General features: G+C 37.0%; 1 protein-coding gene across 7 annotated transcripts in view; it reads right to left on the bottom strand.

The window, feature by feature from the left end:
- The window catches only part of DIAPH2 (diaphanous related formin 2), a 1,391,236-nt gene that overhangs the window by 628,309 nt on the left and 742,481 nt on the right, over positions 1-20,446 (bottom strand). The gene's annotated exons all lie outside the window — the stretch shown is intronic.

The following is a 20,446-nucleotide window of genomic DNA, read 5'->3' as shown; positions in this document are numbered from 1 at the left end:
CAGTGGTAACTAAGTGTGTACATACATACAATGGAATATTATTCAGCCATAAAAAAGAATGAAATAATGCCATTTGTAGCAACATGGATGGACCTAGAAACTATCATACTAAGTGAAGTTAGTGAAAGACAAACATCACATGATATCACCTATGTATGGAACCTAAAAAAAAAAGGATAAAAATGAACTTAAGTGCAGAGCAGAAACAGACTTAAAGACTTTGAAAAACTTATGGTTATCAAAGGGGACAGGTGTGTGTGCGTAGAGGGGGGATGGACTGGGAGTTTGGGGTTGGCATATGAACACTTGTATATGGAATGATTGGCCATTGGGGACCTGCTGTGTAGCACAGAGAACTCTACCCAGTATTCTGTGATAATCTATGTGGGAAAAGAATCTGAGAGAGAATGGATATGTGTATATGTATGACTGGATCACTTCGTTGTACAGAAGAAATTATCACAGCCTTGTAAATTAACTATACTTCAATAAAACTTTTAAAAAAATAAGAAAAAAAAAAAGATTTGTTGCAGCAAGGTGTCTATTGCCAGAAACTCTCTACTACACTGTAGATAATCCAGAGTGAGTTAACAGCTCTCCTCTCAATGGGCCTTACTGACAGGACCCTCACTATGTGGTTACTCTGAGTGGTAGCTAAGTGCGTAGGTATGGGGTAGAGGACATTTGTAGCAGGAGGGTAAAGGGAAGAAAAAGAGGGGATTGAGGGAGAAGAAATGGCTTCTGATGTTATTACAAAGTTAAACTGAAATCCTACTTTGTTTAAAGAATTGATGGTGGGTTACGAGATCGGAGGAAAAAAAATTCTCATAATGGGACAAGAATAAGGTAAAATCTTTCTTGATTATGCTCTTCATTTGACTTGAGATTTTTTTCAACGCTACAATCATTTATTCTAGGACAAGATTTTAAAGGAAAAAATAAAAGAAAACAGATGTTCTCAGGTATAACATTTGATAGAAATGGGAAAAATAAAGAGAAAGTAGAACCTCAATGATTAAACAGGGGGAGAGGATTGTAAACTTGCAGGAATATTAAGGCTGCAAACCATCTGAACCATCACCTGTTATTTGTAACAGAAAGAAAAGAGGAACAGAAGAAAGTTTGGCAAGGCTGGAATGTATCTGAGAGAATTAAATTTTATGCAGTAGGCACATTAGTAATACCTTTTAATCCTCCCAACGACATATCGAAGCAGGTAATATCTGTTTTTTAGCTGAGGATTCTGAAACCTTGAGAATTTAAGCATCTAGCTCACTCAGCTGGCATGCAGAGAGGCCCAGGTATGAACCCAGATCGATCTTTGCATGACAGCTAGGAGAAGATGAAATGGACTAGGCATGTGATGCCAGATGATGAAACACTGTAATTCTATCATTAAAAAAGAGAAAACAGACACAAATGGAATGACTTGTACTAAGACTCACATCAGCAAATGGAGACTTAATACTTAGCCTAATTGCAGTTTTAGCCCCTCTCAGGAATGTTCTCTTAACTACTCAGTATACAATTTCCTGGTCAAGTTAGTAAGGAAATCTACTGGATAGACCTCCTCCCCACCCCCACACTGTCCCACAAAGAAAGGTGACTTTGCCTGAACAATCCTCTCTTTGTTAGAATAACTTCCTTGTCTCCTCTCCTTCTACCTAGAAAAGTCTTCCATTTTGTACAGCTCTTTGGTGCGCCTATTTGCTAGATGAGATGCTGCCCAATTCATGATTCACTGAATAAAGTCAATTAGATCTTTAAAATTTACTCAGCTGAGTTTTGTTTTAAACACTATGACATGTGTTTGAGCACTATCCTATAAAGCCAGCACTCTCCAACAGATATACAATGCAGGCCACAAATGTGAGCCATATGAATAATTTTAAGCTTTCTATTATCATATTTAAAAGTATAAAAGAAATAGGTGAAATGAATTTTCATATATTAATATTCGATACATGCAAAAAATTATATATTTTGCAGTCTTTTATCAGACCAAGTCTCCAAAATCTAATATGCTTTTATTTCAGTACATTTCACTTCAGATTAGCTACATTTCAAGCACTCAGTAGGTATATGTGGCTCACGGCTACCATACTGGGCAGCACAGCCATAAGTAACATAGGAAGTGACTTGATCAGATTTATACTTTAGAAAGCACTGTGGAGAATGACTCAGAGGATGGCATGACAGAAGGCAGAGAGATGTTTAGGAGTGTAGTATAACTGTCTACTAAGAGATAAAGGACTAAACAAATTAGCAGAATGAATAGAGAGGAAGGATATTTTAAAGGTATTAATAGTATTAATAAAGTTAATAGGACCTGGCTGGGAGGATGAGATCAAGGGGGAGAGAAAGAATCAAGAGGACAAAGGATAAGCAGGTTTGAAAAAAATTATTTTTTGAGGAATATCTGAGTAGAAAAATCCAATAAGAAGTTGGAAATATGAATCTAGAACCCAGGAGTGAAATCTGGGCTGAAGCTAAATATCAGAGTACCACTGGAAGATGGGTGAGATTACCTGGAGATAATGTATGCGAAGAAGGTTCCTGAGGATCCTAGTTTATAATAGGCAGTCAGGAGAGAAAGAATTGCCAAGAAGATATGGAAGGATTTTTTTTGAGATACAGAAGTACGAGCAGAAGAGAATTGCAGTAAAACTTAATTTCATGTATCCTTATAAAAATAGTCATTATAAAGGCTGCAGAAAGATGAAGATATGTATACGAATGAACAGAACAAAATACCACAGTATGCATTTATGATTTATAATAGACAAACATGAAAAAAATTTTTAACATAATGACATTATGGATGCCATCTCATTAAAATTCTTAAATGCTATTATATTTTAGTTTATTGACTAAAAAAATGGAAAGAACAAATATGACACATAAAGAGGAATTAAAAATAAATCCCTTTGCTTAATTTAGTTGTTGACACCTGACAACACTTACCAAAATATTATGCCAGATCACTCTTTCTCGACTTTTTTTTTGCAATTATCATTCACTCTTCCCCAAAAAGAGCCCTGTTACATATTTTTCCTAATCACCACCATGACTAAATTCAGTATCACGTCTAAATTCAGTATCACAGATATAATTACATATCTATTCATGTATTATGGCCCTTTGGAAGGTCACAAACCATTGTAATATCTTAAGAATTTTCTCCACCCACCTCTCCAAAAACCAATATTCATTCCCTCGGGGGTGATATTGCTCCTGCTGAAAAGGCATATGATAGATGGTTCTTTAAAAAAAAATAAAAACAAAGCAAAAAAACCCCCAAAGCACAGGTCTTTATAAACATCACTAATACATTTAGGAAAAGAAATATAAGCTTCAGTCTAACACACTACCATTATCTTTTCATTTCCTTCATGATAACTTTCAAAGGGAGAGATTTTTATGAAATTTTCAACTCTAAGGAATTGATTTATGAATATATTATAGATTTATATTTCAGTTGGTATTCCTAAAGCAAAAGGAAAGCCAACATCATCATTCAAAAGTTACCCTTTATTGGAGTTCCCGTCGTGTTGCAGTGGTTAACAAATCCGACTAGAAACCATGAGGTTGTGGGTTCAATCCCAGGCTTTGCTCAGTGGGTTAAGGATCCAGCATTGCCATGAGCTGTGGTGTAGGTGGCAGACATGGCTCGGATCCCGTGTTGCTGTGGCTCTGGCGTAGGCCAGCGGCTACAGCTCCGATTAGATCCCTAGCCTGGGAACCTCCATATGCTGTGGGAAGCAGCCCTAGAAAAATGCAAGAAGACAAAAAAAAAAATTACCCTTTATTTTAAATAAATTTCAGTGAAATTTGGTCAGTGATTGAATTGTATGTGAGGCTGACAGTTCATTGAGAATTTCCACAGTCACAGAACCATTCATTCTCATTTACATGTGATTAGTAGTGAGTAACAGTTTTGATTTTTTAATTTTTTGGTCTGTGAGATCAGACTCAGGGAAAAAAATCTTTTACATTTTTTTTTTCCACTGAAAAGGAAAAGAGCTTTATTGAATTACATAGAAAAATGCATTTTCTTACAACTTACAATACCTATTTTACTGAGTGAAAGAATATCAAGGAGACATTTGGTAATGCTTTTTAGCCACTAAAATGGTAATATACGAGAATATCTGAGAAATAACAACTCAGAGGCAACTTTCTAATCTTTCACCTTGAAATTAGATCACAGACAGTATTAAGGAGCTAGGAGGGCTGTGAGCTACTTATCTTTGGGTAAAATGAGAGGCACTGGTTGTATCTTCTATTTCATGTTTCCAACAGTGTTGGTCATTCAGTAGATGTTGAATGCCCACTGATTTCAATTTTCAGCATCAATGCTTACCTGTGTTGTGTAGACTTAATTTCCCCAGAAGAGTTTGGAGATATCACAGATAAAAATTAGCACTAGGTAAATTAATGATCTCTACTACATGTGTAGGCAAGACTATTCCCCAATGGCTGGCATGAACTTATTTCGAGGAAATTTCAACGGGTTTCTCACATTTCCGTACATTTTGTGGGCACAGGCATTGATGACTTTTATTCTGGACTATATTTTCAAGGATATTTTTATAGTGAACAGCCTTGAAGACACAATGTCTCCTATCAGAGCAGTGGGTATGTTTGTTTACTCTGAAGACAGATTATATCAGGATTTCTGTTGTGGTGCAATGGAATCGGTGGTGTCTCTGCAGTGCCAGGACACAGGTTCAATCCCCAGCACACACAGTGTGTCAAGATAGCCGCTCTGAATCTGATCAGATTGTCTCACACCTGATCCCTGGCCTGGGAACTCCATGTGCCGTGGGGTGCCCCAAACCCCCCAAAGAAGTCCTAAAATGAAGACAGATTCTATCTCCCTCTAGGACAGATATCAGACAGGTTTACTTTCTGTCCATTATAAAACATGTGGGTTCGCTAAGTGTGGGTTTCTCACCTGTGACATAAACCCAGTGTGCAACATCCACCTGGGCCCACTTTAGTATCACCCTGTGGGAGTGGGAAGACAAGGGAAAGCAATCTGAACATGAAGCTCACACTGCTCACTGTGCTATGAATAAAGTTCTTTGTTTCTGAACTAGGAATCTTGTGTCTTCTGGTAGCATCCCTGAAACTGTCGCAGGTTGACTTGTTAGCATGCAAGTAGAATAAAAGCTCTGACCTTTCACAGTTTTTGAAAATACTCTGAGATCTTCCTTTTTATCAAATATTATTAATTAGCACACCCCTTATTCTTCTAGGAACCTAACACCTAGTACCTTGGACTTTCCCTTAACTAAGACCCAATTCTAGTTTATTATTCTTCAAAAGTGGCTAAAATAAAGCCAACACTATAAAAATAATTTCCTAAGATCCTAACAACCTGGGCATGTTGGCTTCTATATTCACTGCGATCGGCTCCTTGAATTCTCATATATAATTAAGGCTTTCTGGAAAAGTTGATCTATTCCTTAGAGATGTTACCATCAACCAATAATAATGACTTGATAGTCAATAAAGTGACCCAAAAAAAGCAAAAGGTTTATTAATGAGGGTAGGAGCCTACCATGTGAACTAATGCTTAAGTAAACTCAATAATTTTTAAAAAATAAAATTATGTTCTCTGTGGGCTTGAAGAGTTGGAAAAGACTCATGGAAGAATTAGGGCTTAAGACTCTGAAAAAAAATTATATTTAAAAGGTTGAATAATGACTGGTTTAAAGAGACAAAAATCTAGATTTACTATCCTCGTATACACATATAAGCTTACTTGTTCACCCTGTATATGTGTGTATATGACTTTACAAATATTATAATGCACATATCATGTGTACAGTGTGATGAATTTTAATGATCACCACCACAATGAAGATAGTGAATGTTTTCATCACCCCTAGAGAGTTCCCTCTTGTCCCCACCACTCAGAGGTAACTTCTGCTGATTTCTATAACCATATATGAGTTTTGCCTATTCATATCGTATAATGTTAAGAGAATAAAGTGTGTGAAAGTGGTTTTGAATCAGTGTAGCTACCTGAAATCTAATATGCATGGTGTCCATGATAAACCATGAGGAGAGCAACATCAGAGCGAAGTTCTAAAGGGCCTAGGATATCAAAGTAAGAAGTCTGTATGTGTTGAAAGGGCCTCTAAAGTGCCATTGGTAGATCTTCAGCAAGATAATGATGTGAGAAAGGTGACATTTAAGATCAGCCTCACAGTATTATGCAAAATAGACCGGAGTGGGTGAGAAATTCTACAAAGAAGACAACTGAATTTGCAGTGACAAACTTTTTGCACATAATCCTGGGCAAAGTTAGATGGTCAATTTTGGCATTCTTCGTACAAGACTGACTAGAACAGTAAAACTGGTTTGATGAGCAAGGTCATAAGCGGTGGTAAATGGAAGCTGACAGCATAAGAAGGCAGTGATAAGTGGAATGCAGGAAAAATCTGTATTAGATTCAATCTTTTTCACACTATCTTTTATAGGCCAGATTAAGACCCTGCAGCAAGATGTGGATTTGTAGATGACACAAAATTAGAAGACTGCTCACTTATCAAAAAGGAGTGAAACAAAATTCCTTCTCTGGGATCTAAAAAAAAAACTGAAGCCCTGGGGCTGACAAATGGCTCTTATAATTCAACACAATAAGAGGGAAGACATGCCAAAAACCTGAGCAAGTTGTATTGCCATTCACAAGCATCTAGAAAGCCTCTACCTGATGGGAGGTTTTTCGTTACTTTGCAGTTTAATTGGAAGTGAGTGAAGAATGGAGATAATGGTGACTTGGAAAACCAACAGATGGTAACTAAGATAATAGTCTATGAAGTTGTTTACCACCATAAAAAGTGTTTAAGAAAATCAAGATATTATTCCCTAGAGATTAAAAGAGGGCATAAATAGAGTGTAGAAAGTTCTAAAGAAGATAATGAAGGCAGATGCTCCTGTTCAAAAGAAGAAAACTTTCAAGAGGGAAAAGAGGACACAGGAGCTTAGAAGAAATTACCAGAAACCACAGGATGAGCTAGGGGGCAGAGTAGTAATTACATTATGCGGTAGTTGGAGATTTGTAAAACAAAACAGAAAAACATTATGCTCCCAGGTTGAGGCCTTGCACAGTGGTATGCACCAAAAAGCAAAATTAATCTCAGAGCAATTAAAGTTAAAACTATAGGGGAAAATGCTGGTTAGAGAGTTCATTCATCCTGTTATCTCATCTCCTTGCCAGAACAGGTAATGAACAGTTTCCTATAGGGAAGGAAATCATGAGAATCAGATAAACTTCATAGTGAATTCTACTCTTCCTTACCAATTTTAATTGAAGGTTAATGTTATGGATACATTCTATCGTGGGATAAATAATTGTATTAGGGGTCCCAAGCTAAATGGATATTCCACTCCAGAGAATGGTAAAGGATGAAATGATTTTTCTTCCAAATAGCAACGTGGTTGGTGCTACCTAATAGTCTGTCAGGGTAACTAAACTGGTGAGTTAACTCTTTAATGTATCTGCACTTAAAAAAAGAAGGGGGGCCTGCTAACACTCCTGAATGGATTTCTCCTGGTAGTTTCAATGAAGGAACTTTTTTGGCCAGAGGCACCTTTTGTCTTGCCTATGGTAAAACAGCTTGATAGTAAATGGTAGTAAAAAAAGTAATGTTTATGCTTGTTCATTTTTTTTTCCCCACGTACCTATATGCTAGAAGATTGGGAGAAGAAAATTACACATTCTATAAATAAGCAAATATCCAATAAACCTGAACGTTAATGCTTACCAGAAAACCACTGTTGATGCCTCTGGTAAAATATCTCACATTCAATGTTTTAAATAATTAATATTTCAAAGACACCTTTGAAATACTCTGTGTGTCTTATCAGAATCAATCATTTACTAAGGGCACGGAACACCTGTGAAGGGAGAACTAAGCAAAAGCAAACTTGGAAAAAGAATAAATTTTACTTGATTCAAAAGCATCCACCAAAGTAAATCTCAGTGACATTCTGAAAAGATAAAACACAGATGTTTTTAGAGGTAAGAATAGTAATAATACTTGCCATTTATTGAGAGCTTACTATATGGTAGGCCCTGCTCTCAGAGATTTACATTGGAGCTCCATACCAGACTATTTTTCAAATAACAAAACTGTGGCATATTTAGGTAAAGTAACTTGCTCAAGGTCACAGAGTTGGGAGATGACAGAAACAGCCTTAGAATCTGCGGAGCATGTGTCTAGAGAAGGGGTTCGCAAACTATAATCCCAGTGGTCAAATCCAGCCTACAACATAAAAATGGTTTTGACATGGTAAGTGTTTTGTGTTTGTTTGTTTTTTTTTTTAAATCAAAAGAAGACTCTTTCAGGCTACATTAAAATTTTCCCAAATTCAAATTTCAGTCTGGAACTTTTATTGGAACATAGCCATGCTCATTGATGATGTTATTGGTCTATGGCTACTTTCGAGCTACAACAGCAGAATTGAATAGTTGTGACACAGACCTTTTGGTCTTTGAAGTCCCAAATACTTACTATCTGGCCCTTTACCAAAAAACTTTGTTGAAACCTGCTCTAGAGCACACAGTGTCAACATCAACATCGTGTTGTGTATAGATACGAGTGGAACTCACAATCTTCCTCTGAACTGCTAAAGGACCTTGGCAACCTCCATGCCAGTAAAACGAGGTCTCATCATGGGTGGAAGGTGGGAAAGAACATGAGAGTTCAATATCAGCCTACTTGAAATTGAGATGCTTCCAGAAGAGTGCCAAAATCAAGACTGAGACAGAATCACTAATGAAGCAACAATTATGAATATACCTCTATATGGATTTATATTTAAGAGCCCTTGAAGTCCAGTTAGTTCCAAAAGAGTTACCAAAAAAGAAGCGAGTGTTTTCAAAGGCCGATGGGAGACGTGCTTTCCGAGTTTTGATTTCCTGTCTAAGAACCAGCCACTGACTGACACATGGAGTGAATTCAGCTCCGTTCCAGGAGACTTAGCTTCTTATCTATGGACTTCAACTGGACAGCTATAGCAGAACATAATACCATACAGGGAGCCTAACCGTCTTCATAAGAAATACACAACCCTAGTGAGGGAGAGAAGAAAAGGGATAGTTTTCAGCTTCCAAGGCACCATCAGGAGGTCAAATGCATACCTGTATTTTCCTCCTTGCCTAGTGCAGGCACCAGCTAAGGGAGGGATGGAGGTAAGGTTTCAAGAATGGCCCTTACGACAGTGCAGTCAGGCAGTTTTAACAAATGTCACAGACCGCAGCAATAATGGGAGTCCACCACCAGATATAAAGTGTTGTACATGAGGGAACTGGTACTTTTAATTACTGATTGTTGGAGTACAGGAAACAAGTAGACAAGTCATCTGTTGCTAGGCCCACCTTTAAATTCTTCTTCTTTTGTTTACCAGATTCTACATTGGGTTGACTCTCCAGCCAGAAAGGCAATGACAACTTCACACTACTTTTATACAGAAATTTAACTGCTAGTTATCTATTTTTAAAGTCCAAGGAGTCCTGTATGTGTGTGTGTGTTTCTGATCATGTCATTTTTTTTTGAATGGCTAGAGAATGTACACTGCTTCAAATGGAATTGTTCTTATTATAATTACCCCTTTCAAATAGAGGAGCATATATCTTATTTTAACAAGATGATGTTATACACTTTTATAAAAAAAAAAAAAGCAAAAAGCAGTTTGAAAAAAAAAAAGGCATGTGTAACTAACTAGTTGATCGAAAAGTCCCAACTCAGTAAACGTATCAACATGAAAAGCTTTTTTTTTGTTTTCTTCACCACTGTTCCTAAACATACAATGTCAAGCCTTCCTTTCTTTTTTTTTTTTTTTTGTCTTTTTGTCTTTTTGTTGTTGTTGTTGTTATTGTTGCTATTTCTTGGGCCGCTCCCGCGGCATATGGAGGTTCCCAGGCTAGGGGTTGAATCGGAGCTGTAGCCACCGGCCTACGCCAGAGGCACAGCAACGCGGGATCCGAGCCGCGTCTGCAACCTACACCACAGCTCACGGCAACGCCGGATCGTTAACCCCCTGAGCAAGGGCAGGGATCGAACCCGCAACCTCATGGTTCCTAGTCGGATTCGTTAACCATTGCGCCACGACGGGAACTCCAAGCCTTCCTTTCATGTCCCTTAATGGCATCTTGGGAAAATTCCCTAATTTTCTGGTTGTAATTTGAATATTAATCTTACATTTGCTTCAGGGTGTTTCCTTCCCTCATCGTTAGTTAGTCATTTGGACCCAAGTGCCCAAAGGGGTGAACGGGTGGCATAATCTATTGGCCCACTCACTCCCCCAGCCTCTCTCATGGAAGAACTTGATCCCAGTGGGTTGGGGCAGGGAGGAATAAAATGGAAAGAAGAGAATGTCATTATTCTCTTGATGAACATGTTAGATAGTTTGCAAGAGACAGAAGTGGGGATTTAGCGTACCGATGTATACAGAAATAGAAAAGGACTAGGAAACATGCTATAGCAGCAATATAGTCTGTGTGACTCACAAAGAACTCAAACACCATTCAAGACACAATCATGATTCTAATCCTACAGCTACAACAGCTCTAGTCACCCATTCATGTTATTACTTCAGTTATCTTGATGTCCATTCTCACTTACCATGTATACCTACTCTTAATGTTTGTTCTTATTTTCTCTTCTGCCACTTTCAAACTAATTCTCTGTCTTTGTGTCTTTGAGTCCAAACTCCCCAAGAAAAAGAATTGACTTGATTCAACCAGTACAGACCAGTCTTTTGGGAAGAATGTTCATGACAGGCTCTTTCTTATGAAATAGACAAGGCTACAGATGGCTGTCCTTGGGTCAAGAATCAAGCTCTGGCCAATTTTGAAGGTAGGGGAGGATTGCATGGCACAAAGCCTGGTCAGCATTGCTTAAGATGCTGCCTATTGCCACTTGCCTCAGCAAAGGAGCTGAAGGTATGCACTTCTGATATGCATTGTCATAACTCAATAGTGTAACTTACATTGATGTTTCAAAATGGGAGAGGGAAGGATTTACCTTTAAGCTCTGATCTAAATCCCTGAATAATTCCTTAAGAGGAATTCAATAATCTGCTCCAGGAGAGAGCCAGCCTGACTCAGAGCACGGTGGGATTCTTTCTCAATCAACTAGAATGGATTTGTACTTCTAGCAATCTCATTCCTCTCTCCTGATGGAATTGAAACAACTTGCTGAAAAATTATTTAGAAAGCAGAACAAAGTGTCATTGGACAGTCTGTGACCTTTCTTTCTCAGACTCTGGGAAGTGATCTCAGTTTCAAGGTTTCTGGTTCCCTCCTGTGATAGAGATGTCTTAATTCACAACCCTGCTATTTACTTTCATTCCCATTTCCAGCCTCAATCATCAGCTAGTCCCAAACAATGTTATTTATAGAATTTCCTGTCAGCTCAGACTCAATGTGTCTCAGGCTGATTGAATCATTCACAGATTTTCCCACCTAATCATACCCCTAATGACTACTTATCCCAATTTTCTCATTTTTGATTATCCCCTAAGGCTTAGAACCTTGGAATGGTCTCCAAAGTCAAATAGTGACTAAGCTATACCACATCTTCACAGGCAATACAGAGTCTCCTCCCCAAGTCTAACACTTATCCCTTAACCTGGATTACTGCTACATGAAATAACTTGGTGAATTTTGTCTCTAGTCTCTCCTCTCACTAAACTACAATAATCACATTATCCTCTCTTCCAAGATTCAATGCTCATCAGATCTAATCCAAACTCCCCTAGTCTCACTGATTATTTCCAGATTTTTCTTTGGCTGCTCCAACCACATCAGCAGGCTACCTCTATTATTTCTACAGTGTTCACACCTGTATGTCTTCTAGCATGTACCTAATTTAAGAAAGAAAAGATTAGTGTGAATTCTAAATAAAGAAAAAAAAAACCCACAAAAGACAGATACTTTATACTTTCAAGTTAAAATATAGCTTTTGGAAAGATAATTAAGTGAATATACTTTAGCTCACCAGATCTATTCAAGGGGTCAAATTCCTAGAGTGAGTGTTTTGGAAACATAAATAGCCTAAATCCAGATAATTTTAGGCAATTTATACAAATACATATTAACAATATCCTGCTCTATTAAATAATTAAAATTCAGATAGACCTTAATTATATGCTTTACTAAATAAAAGGAAGTTGGTTTCCAATAGAAAAAAAAACTTAATTTCAAAATAAATAAATAAATAACTCCCTAAGGCACATACTCATAGTAAATTTAACATACTGCTACTACCATTTAATTGAATTCAACCTTTAAATTAAAAAAAGAAGACATATTAAAAGTAATATGGTAATTGTATATTTGGCGTTATTGCCTTTTTTGTGTTTCAAACAATCAAGGCAACAGTGCTTAACCTCTTCATTACTTTATAACGTTCATCTGGGCAAAAAATAGCTCTTCCAAGTTCAAATTTTCTAAAATTGAAACCCACAGGGCTCCTAAGAACACAGGGCAGTAAAGCATAGGGTGCTTCATTAGAGGAAGTCTATAATTACAGATTACTGAGTAAATAATATGGATGCCATTGAATTACATGGGAGTCAATCTTAGTAGAAAATGGCATAAAATTACAAAATTAGGCACCAATACCTCAGAGACATAATTATGTCAATTTCTGAACATTACGTAGTTCTCTTAAAATAAAGTCATAGATGATAATTATGCTTAAAGAACCCACTGAAAGCTGGTAAAACCGGAGAAAATACTGGCATTTAAAGGTTGTCATTCCTTGGAGCTTAACTTCAAAAGTGCTTTATTTGGGTGTATCTATTTCACCTCTACATTTCTTTGATTTTACATTTAGATTCAAAATATATGTATTTCATGAAGTAACTACATCATACCCTAGCTACTGTTTGTAAATATTTTTCTATATTTCTGAAATGGATGGAGCTCTGTTCAGAGACAGATTTGCAAATAGGCACTTAATTCCTTACTTTGGATTGAGTAGAAAGATTTGCAATTTCAAATGTGTTTCAACCATGTCTCTTCTTGGGACAGTCGCCTCCAGAGAGGAAAGCAGGGAGGAGTTAGACATGATTAATTAGCATTGCTTCAATCAGAACCCCAGCACATTCCTTATCTAGCTTTTAATTCACTCTTCCAAGCTATCAACACACGATCACTGGGCACTTACTCAGAGGATAGCACTGAACAAAACAGGCAACTGTAGGGCATCCTTCTAAGATGTATTGCCAGAAATAGGTCAGTTATGTATTTATTTCACTGTGTAGTCTAATTTGGAAATTAAGAGAATTTTTGGCTAATAAAGAGTCTTGGTGATAAAACTGAATAAAACTGAAATAATCTGAAAATCTCTACTTGTTTCATATATAATATATCTGAAGAACTGAAAGAAAAATATTGTAGATTTCTGGCTCTTTGACCAATAATTTGACAGAACACCCTAGTTTTTACATTACAATTTGGGCATGGCTCAAGTGTTTGCAGAAGCTAAGATTCTACAGTTTGGAAAAGCAAATTATTTTTGTACAGCCCAGATAGTGATAAATTACCTCAGACAAATATGTTATAAAGGGAAGAACTGCTGATTTTATTCAATAAAAGGATATTAAAAAGACTTTATTTTGCTTGTCCACTCAACGGTAATAATTTTTAATACTCAAGTATTTCTCCTCTTTTGTATAAGTGAAAAAAAAAATCAAAAACAGGAGTTCCCATCGTGGTGCAGTGGTTAACGAATCAGACTAGGAACCATGAGGTTGCGGGTTTGATCCCTGGCCTTGCTCAGTGGGTTAAGGATCTGCCATTGCCATGAGCTGTGGTGTGGGTCACAGATGCGGCTTGGATCTCGCATTGCTGTGGTTCTGGCGTAGACCAGCAGTTACAGCTCCAATTAGCCCCCTGGCCTGGGAACCTCCATATGCCACGGGAGCGGCTCAAGAAAAGGCAAAAAGACCAAAAAAAAAAAAAAAAAATCAAAAACAAATATCTGTTACTCTTCAAGGATGGGGTTAAAAAGTGGTAACCACCAAAAGGGTAGAAGGTGAAGAAGTTACTAAACACTCCTTGGCAAAGATTTAGGACCAAGTAATATTTTATTATTTTTATGATTTGTTTATCTAAACTCATCAGTGAAATCTTTGCATACTATCTGATTTCATTAGACTGTTTATTTCCTATTTATAGCCTATATCAAGAGGGTGGAATTGCAGTCCACAAAGAAATAAGGACAATTTTTCACTCAGCATTTTGGTGGCAGTTGGTGATGTTTAGTATAAGGGAAATTTATTCCCATCCTTTAGAAGGAATACACAACTTATGCTCTTATGACATAGAGAATCCTGGGTCGTCAAGAAAACTAGGATTTTCTACTTCAGGAAAAGGAAGAGGAAAACATGTACCACAGTTTCTTTAAACCAATTACCTGCCTTGTGAGGCTTTAAAAATGGAGTTCTATTTGTTTTAGTAAGTAAGTACTCACATTAGCACTGTCTTGAACAAAGAAGAAATACATTTAGAGAACCTATTCACTGCTGAAATCTTTCTATCCAGTCTAGAGAAAGCTATTTTAAGGTGCATCCTGAATTGGGGAGTAAAGTGAGGAAGAGGTCACTTCTACCTCAGAGTCAAATCTAGACAAGTCAACATGTCCTGGATAGATTAATCATTCTCACTGAAGAGGTGATTTGGAAATTGGTGGCTAAGGAAACCTTGTCAACATCCAGCTCCATCCAAGATATGACAATGTCGTTTAATCTCATTAGAATGACCAGGGCATATTCATTTGGAACAATAATAAAGAAAATGATAAGTTAACCAACCACATGGCACTTAGTCTGAAGAAATACAATGCAGACAGAAGAAATGTAACCACAGGAGACCAAGCAACTGATTAGGTGGTTTCATTAAGGCCTCTTTCCCAGGGAGCAGGTTTTCCTATTTCAAATCTCTCTTTTAATGCAAAAAAAAAAAAAAAAGTCTGCTCAAAATTTCTCCTACATGTCAAACTTAGCCAGTAAATGAGCAACTAAGACAGACTGAGTTTCATACACCAGAAAAAGTGGTTAATAGCCGAATATTACCTTTCTGTGTATCTTCTTATTAGATTGAGCCATGCAAGGTTGCCATTTTTATAGGCCAAAAAGTAGTCAAACAGAAGCAGTTTCATATGGTTCAAAGTAATATTTAGGGATATAATGAAGTCATTTGAACTATTACCAACTCTCTGAAACACGGTTTCAAAAAGGAGGAGGGAAGATTATACAAGGCAGGTGGCCATGACAATGACAAAAAACATTTTAAAGTATTTTCTGAAATGCAGAATTTGAAAAGCAAATCTTTCTAATAGTCCCTATTTTCCATAACTCCAACCTCTGCATTCTAACTCTGTATGAGTCATCAGTACAAAATCAAGACAAGCCAGGGCTTGACACACAGTTGGCACGTCCTCTGGGCTATTATACTCACGATGGCTAGGTTGCCAATTTTTCACTGAGGTCAGTAATTTGCATTTCTTTCCCTAAAGCTTAGGAATGGTTTTACAAGATCTCCCAGAACTCTGTCCCTTGCCCCTATTCCAGCACAGGGATGGAAGGCAGATTATCTTGTCATTTTAATGAAACATTTTTGAGGTATGATTTCACTGGGGAGGGATTTAGAAATCAAAGCATAAGTAGGGCTGTGAAAGTAAGTTATGCAGTACTGAGCAAAACACAATCTCTAGAACTCATTTTTTCCCTCAGCAAGCATTAATGAATGTCAAGCCTTTATAGATTAGTTAATATACTTAGAGATACAGAATGCATGTTTGTTTTGCCAAAACCTTGATACAGCCAGTACCTCACTGAGAATTGAAAAAATAAATCCACTCATTACAGTATTCTTTTCAGAGAAAAATTCAGCAATATTTGCCAAAAAAAGTCAAATATCTTCTTTTTCTATAGTAATCACACGGAATAATGACAATTGCTTCAATATTACATAGAATGCCAATATATCTGCCATGTTTGCACTTTCTTATTAATTATGATTTTATTTCTGTGTATTAGAATTTATCAGATAGGAAAACAAAACAACCAACCCAGTTCAACCAAACATCTAATTACAATTTTCATGCTCTTTGTCATTTTAGTGAGTTTCTTGTAAGAGAACACCAGCATGACTTTTATTAATGTCAGAGAATGCATTTTTTCCTTTTGATAAAAGAAGAAAGGACCTTTCACATTCAAAATTCAATTTTTTTCTCCTAACATTTCCAATATGACACAAACATATGATAAATAAAATTATTCTAATAAATATTAGAGCCAGTGGACCAGTGAGGGAAACTCTGAGCATGCTGTGAATATATTGAATACTAAAGAGCATCTGAAATATAAAAATCATTGAACTTTTAAGAAAAACTGAATAATTCAACAGTTTTTCATTAAAAAGAAAGAAACATACACAAGAGTAATGATTAACCAGGATATGTCTACATATCAAAAACGGCTGACAAATGGACGAATGTGATGACAAAGCTTTCAAGAGTTTTACATGGTGGTATATACTGGTAAGAAGGGTCTGTTTTCTTTTTCCTCCAAAAGAATAATTAAGGTTAGGTTTGGAAAGAAAGCATTTTGCCTGAAGTAAAGAAATAAGACATATCAAATAATTTCAATAAAAAGAAAAGAATAATGATTGCATTCAGGAACAATCACTTGCGAGGAATATAAGTGCATTGATGTCTCCCTGGACATCCCTCACTATATAAGGATTATTGGTGTTATTACACTTTCCTTCTCCTGGGACATTTAGAAACATGCTGTCTAACCATTTGTCTTACAGAGTTACATACGGGTATACCTTGAGGCAGGGAACTGGCCTGGATAATCTAGAGAGCATCTTAATGTTTTATGAAAACCAAATCAAAGAAAACAAATTCAAAGGAAGGATATTATTCTAAGTGCAAAAAGACTCAAAGACAATGCTGCAGAATGAAATCCTATAAGTCTTATTACATTACTTATGGAGAACGTGGTGTCAACTATCTGTAGATACGATACCTTGAGCCACCAGAGATTAAAAAAAAAAAAGAAATAGGAATTTCTTTGGAAAAATACATGAGAAATCTGAAGCTGTTTGCTCAGAGTATGTAAAGTATTCATCAGAGAAAAATGTTCAAACCTACTTTAAGAGAGGTGAGAACTATTTCTTAATATATCAGAAGAGGGCCGTGGAAGATTGTTTCTTGACAGAAGTTCTCATGGGAAAAGCTCCCTCTTTTATTTGCTACAGAGATCAGGCTGGAATTGATGGGGAAAGAACAGACATTATGAAATAAATAAAAGAGGTCACTTGCAGGAAGAGGTTTTTTTTTTTTAAAGAAGTGGATTCTTGTTAAAAGATTTTCACTTTTATTCAAGGTAAAATGCTCATTTTGTTCCATGAACAAAGGTGTTCAGATTTTATTTCTTCCATTCATGTATACTTAGACAAAATACATGGCTTCCCGGGCATGTGACCCATGCAGTCACATAGGGCCTCATGCTCAGAAGGGCACCACACTTGGTTTACTGCTTTGCTGCTGCCATCTTGAAATTTTTAGTTGTCTTTGAACAAGAGGCCCACGGTTTCATTTTGCAGTGGGCCCCACAAATCATGCATCTGATGCTGGTAAAATAAAACCCATTTGTAATATAACAAACTATCTTGATTGTCCATTTTTCACACATTTTTATTAATATTTGAAAAAAGATTATAAGGTCTTCGAAATGATGGAGTACTGACTACTGATAATTTCTGCATGCTACTTTCTTTAACATTCATAAAATCATATCAAAGAAGAATTTCCCCATGGTTAAGTCACTTCTTTAGAGGCTACATTAACTTTTTCGATTCTCTCAAGCGTGATTCAGTAAGAAAATAGTCTCAATGCTCCAATTATCATTGAAAAGAAATATTTGGCTGTTGAAAATAAAATTGAAAGCAGAAAAGATTGAAATAGTAGCTGTGTATTTTCTTTCCTCTAAGTTCATATCCATGAGGGTATATGGGGTAAAGATGTCAAGCCGAAAGAAGTGGAAACACACGTCTATTTGCTATCTGAATCTGCCCATCAAGAGCAAACAAAAGGCCTGTAATTACATACAAATAAGGATAATTATAGAACAAGTACACTAATACTTAGTAACTAATATAAAGTAAACTTGCTCTTCAAAAGATATGTTCCTAAATAGTTAGGTAATTCATTATCCACCTCCTCTCTATAACCAAGGAATTATATTTTAACATATCAGGGACATTGCTACTTCAGAAAATTCTTTGGTAATTCACTTTACATACACTTTACATACATATACATATATATGGAAATGGAAATGATTGTTCACTCCTTAGTAAATCAGTTGCTTGAGTTCATTTTGGTATGTTATAGTCAGGAAAGCATGGCAGTATCAACCCATAAAAGCCATATTGAGTTCCCTGTAGATTTCTAATGCCTAGGATATCCTCCAAACTTGTCATTGAAAAACACTTGAATCTGACTGATCTTGTCACATGGCAGAAGGTTCCAAAATTATAGGAATGTACATCTTGGAGGATAAGTCTCATTTTTCCCATGGACAATAATCTGTTGTGAATAAATTTAAATAATTAAAATCAATTTAAAGCACTAGCACTGCGGAGTAGTACAGCAGAGGGAGTGGTAGGCTGAGTCAGGGACCACACTTTGAGAACCACTGGTCAAGAATCTGAAGGGCAAGAATATGAACCCACCCACTGTGGAAGAGTTCTTGAGGCACTGTGCCCAAGTGTCCTTGTGACACCAGTGGCCAAGTGTCCCAAGGTATCAACAGATGACAGTGGTGGGAGTTCCCACTGTGGTTCAACAGTAATAAACCCGACTAGTATCCATGAGGTTGGGGTTTTGATCCCTGGCTCTGTGCAATGGGTTAAGGACCCGGCATTGACGTGAGCTGCGGTGTAGGTCACAGACACAGCTCTATCTGGTGTTGCTATGGCTGTGGCGTAGGCCGGTAACTGAAGCTCCCATTTGACCCCTGGCCTGGGAACCTCCACATGATTCAGGTGAGGCCCAAACAAAACAGAACAAAACAAATGACAGTAGTGTTCTTTTGAAGGAAGAAAGTCAAGGTGAAAGGTGGCACTGCATTAGCCAGCCAATTAGCAACAGGAGCAGGGTTGGGGAGAGGAGTTGGGTGAATCAGGAGGAAATCAGGAAATTATGACCTGAAACTGAGCGGAATAAGATTACACAATGCCCTAAATCAGGCAATAGAGCCAGGTTGAGCACAAAGCTACATGAAACACTTTGGCTTATAAACTAATGGATGGGGGAGTTCCCATCGTGGCACAGCAGAAACAAATCTAACTAGGAACAATGAGGCTGCAGGTTCGATCCCTGGCCTTGCTCAGTGGGTTAAGGATCCGGTGTTGCCATGAGCTGTGGTGTAGGTCACAGACATGGCTCAGATCTGGCATTGCTATGGCTCTGGCATAGGCCGGTAGCAACAGCTCTGATTAGACCCCTAGCCTGGGAACCTCCGTATGCCGCGGGTGTGGCCCTATAAAGACAAAAGACCAAAAATAATAATAATAATAAATAAATAAACTAATGGATGGGAGAAAAAGACTGAAATCAAAGAGTCAGGACACAGGGGTAGCACTTTTGGTGAGATGGAACTATAGGAATGAAAACTCCTGTGAAGTTAATAAGAAGGTCAAAGGTCCTAAGCTTTGGTGGAAGTGTGGGACAAAACTTGGATTTCTCTTGGGCCAGAAAAGTCCTAATGAGGCTTGACTCAAATAATGTACCATTTTTACCCAAAGGAAATTCTAAAATATGTTTTATAGGCAGAGTAATTCCAGATGTATGGTCTGAAATACAAAAAAAGGAATGCAGAGCAATACATTGGTACTATAAATAGACTGTTTGAAAATAATCATCATACTGTCTTGCTCTAAGGTGGGTAATGCAAGAACCTGACATCCATATTGTAGGCCTTTCTTTTTCAAAAAAATATTTAAATTGAAGTATAGTTGATTTATAATGATGTTTTAGTTTCAGGTATTCAGCAAAGTGATTTGATTCAGATTATTTACACACACACACACACACACACACACACATTCTTTTTCAGATTCTTTTCCTTTTAGGTTATTACAAGATATTGAGTATAGCTCCCTGTGCTATATAGTATGTCATTCTTGGTTATCTATTTTATATATAGTAGTGTATATATGTTAATCCCAAACTCCTAATTTATTCTTCCCCTGCCCCCCCTTTCTCCTTTGGTAATCATAATTTGTTTTTTGTCTGTGACTCTCTCTTTTGTTTATGAGTTTATTTGTATCAATTCTTTTTAGATTCCACATGTAAATGATATCACGTTATTTGTCTTTCTCTGTCTGACTTACTTTACTTAGTAT

This window comes from Sus scrofa, chromosome X (genome assembly GCF_054392235.1).
Source record: "Sus scrofa isolate SSC_HxYL_T2T_F1_AM1 chromosome X, Sscrofa_HxYL_maternal_Yorkshire_Landrace_v2.0, whole genome shotgun sequence".
Lineage (NCBI taxonomy): Eukaryota > Metazoa > Chordata > Mammalia > Artiodactyla > Suidae > Sus > Sus scrofa.
The sequence above is the reverse complement of the archived record's forward strand: the minus strand, read 5'-3'. Positions and strand labels throughout refer to the sequence as shown.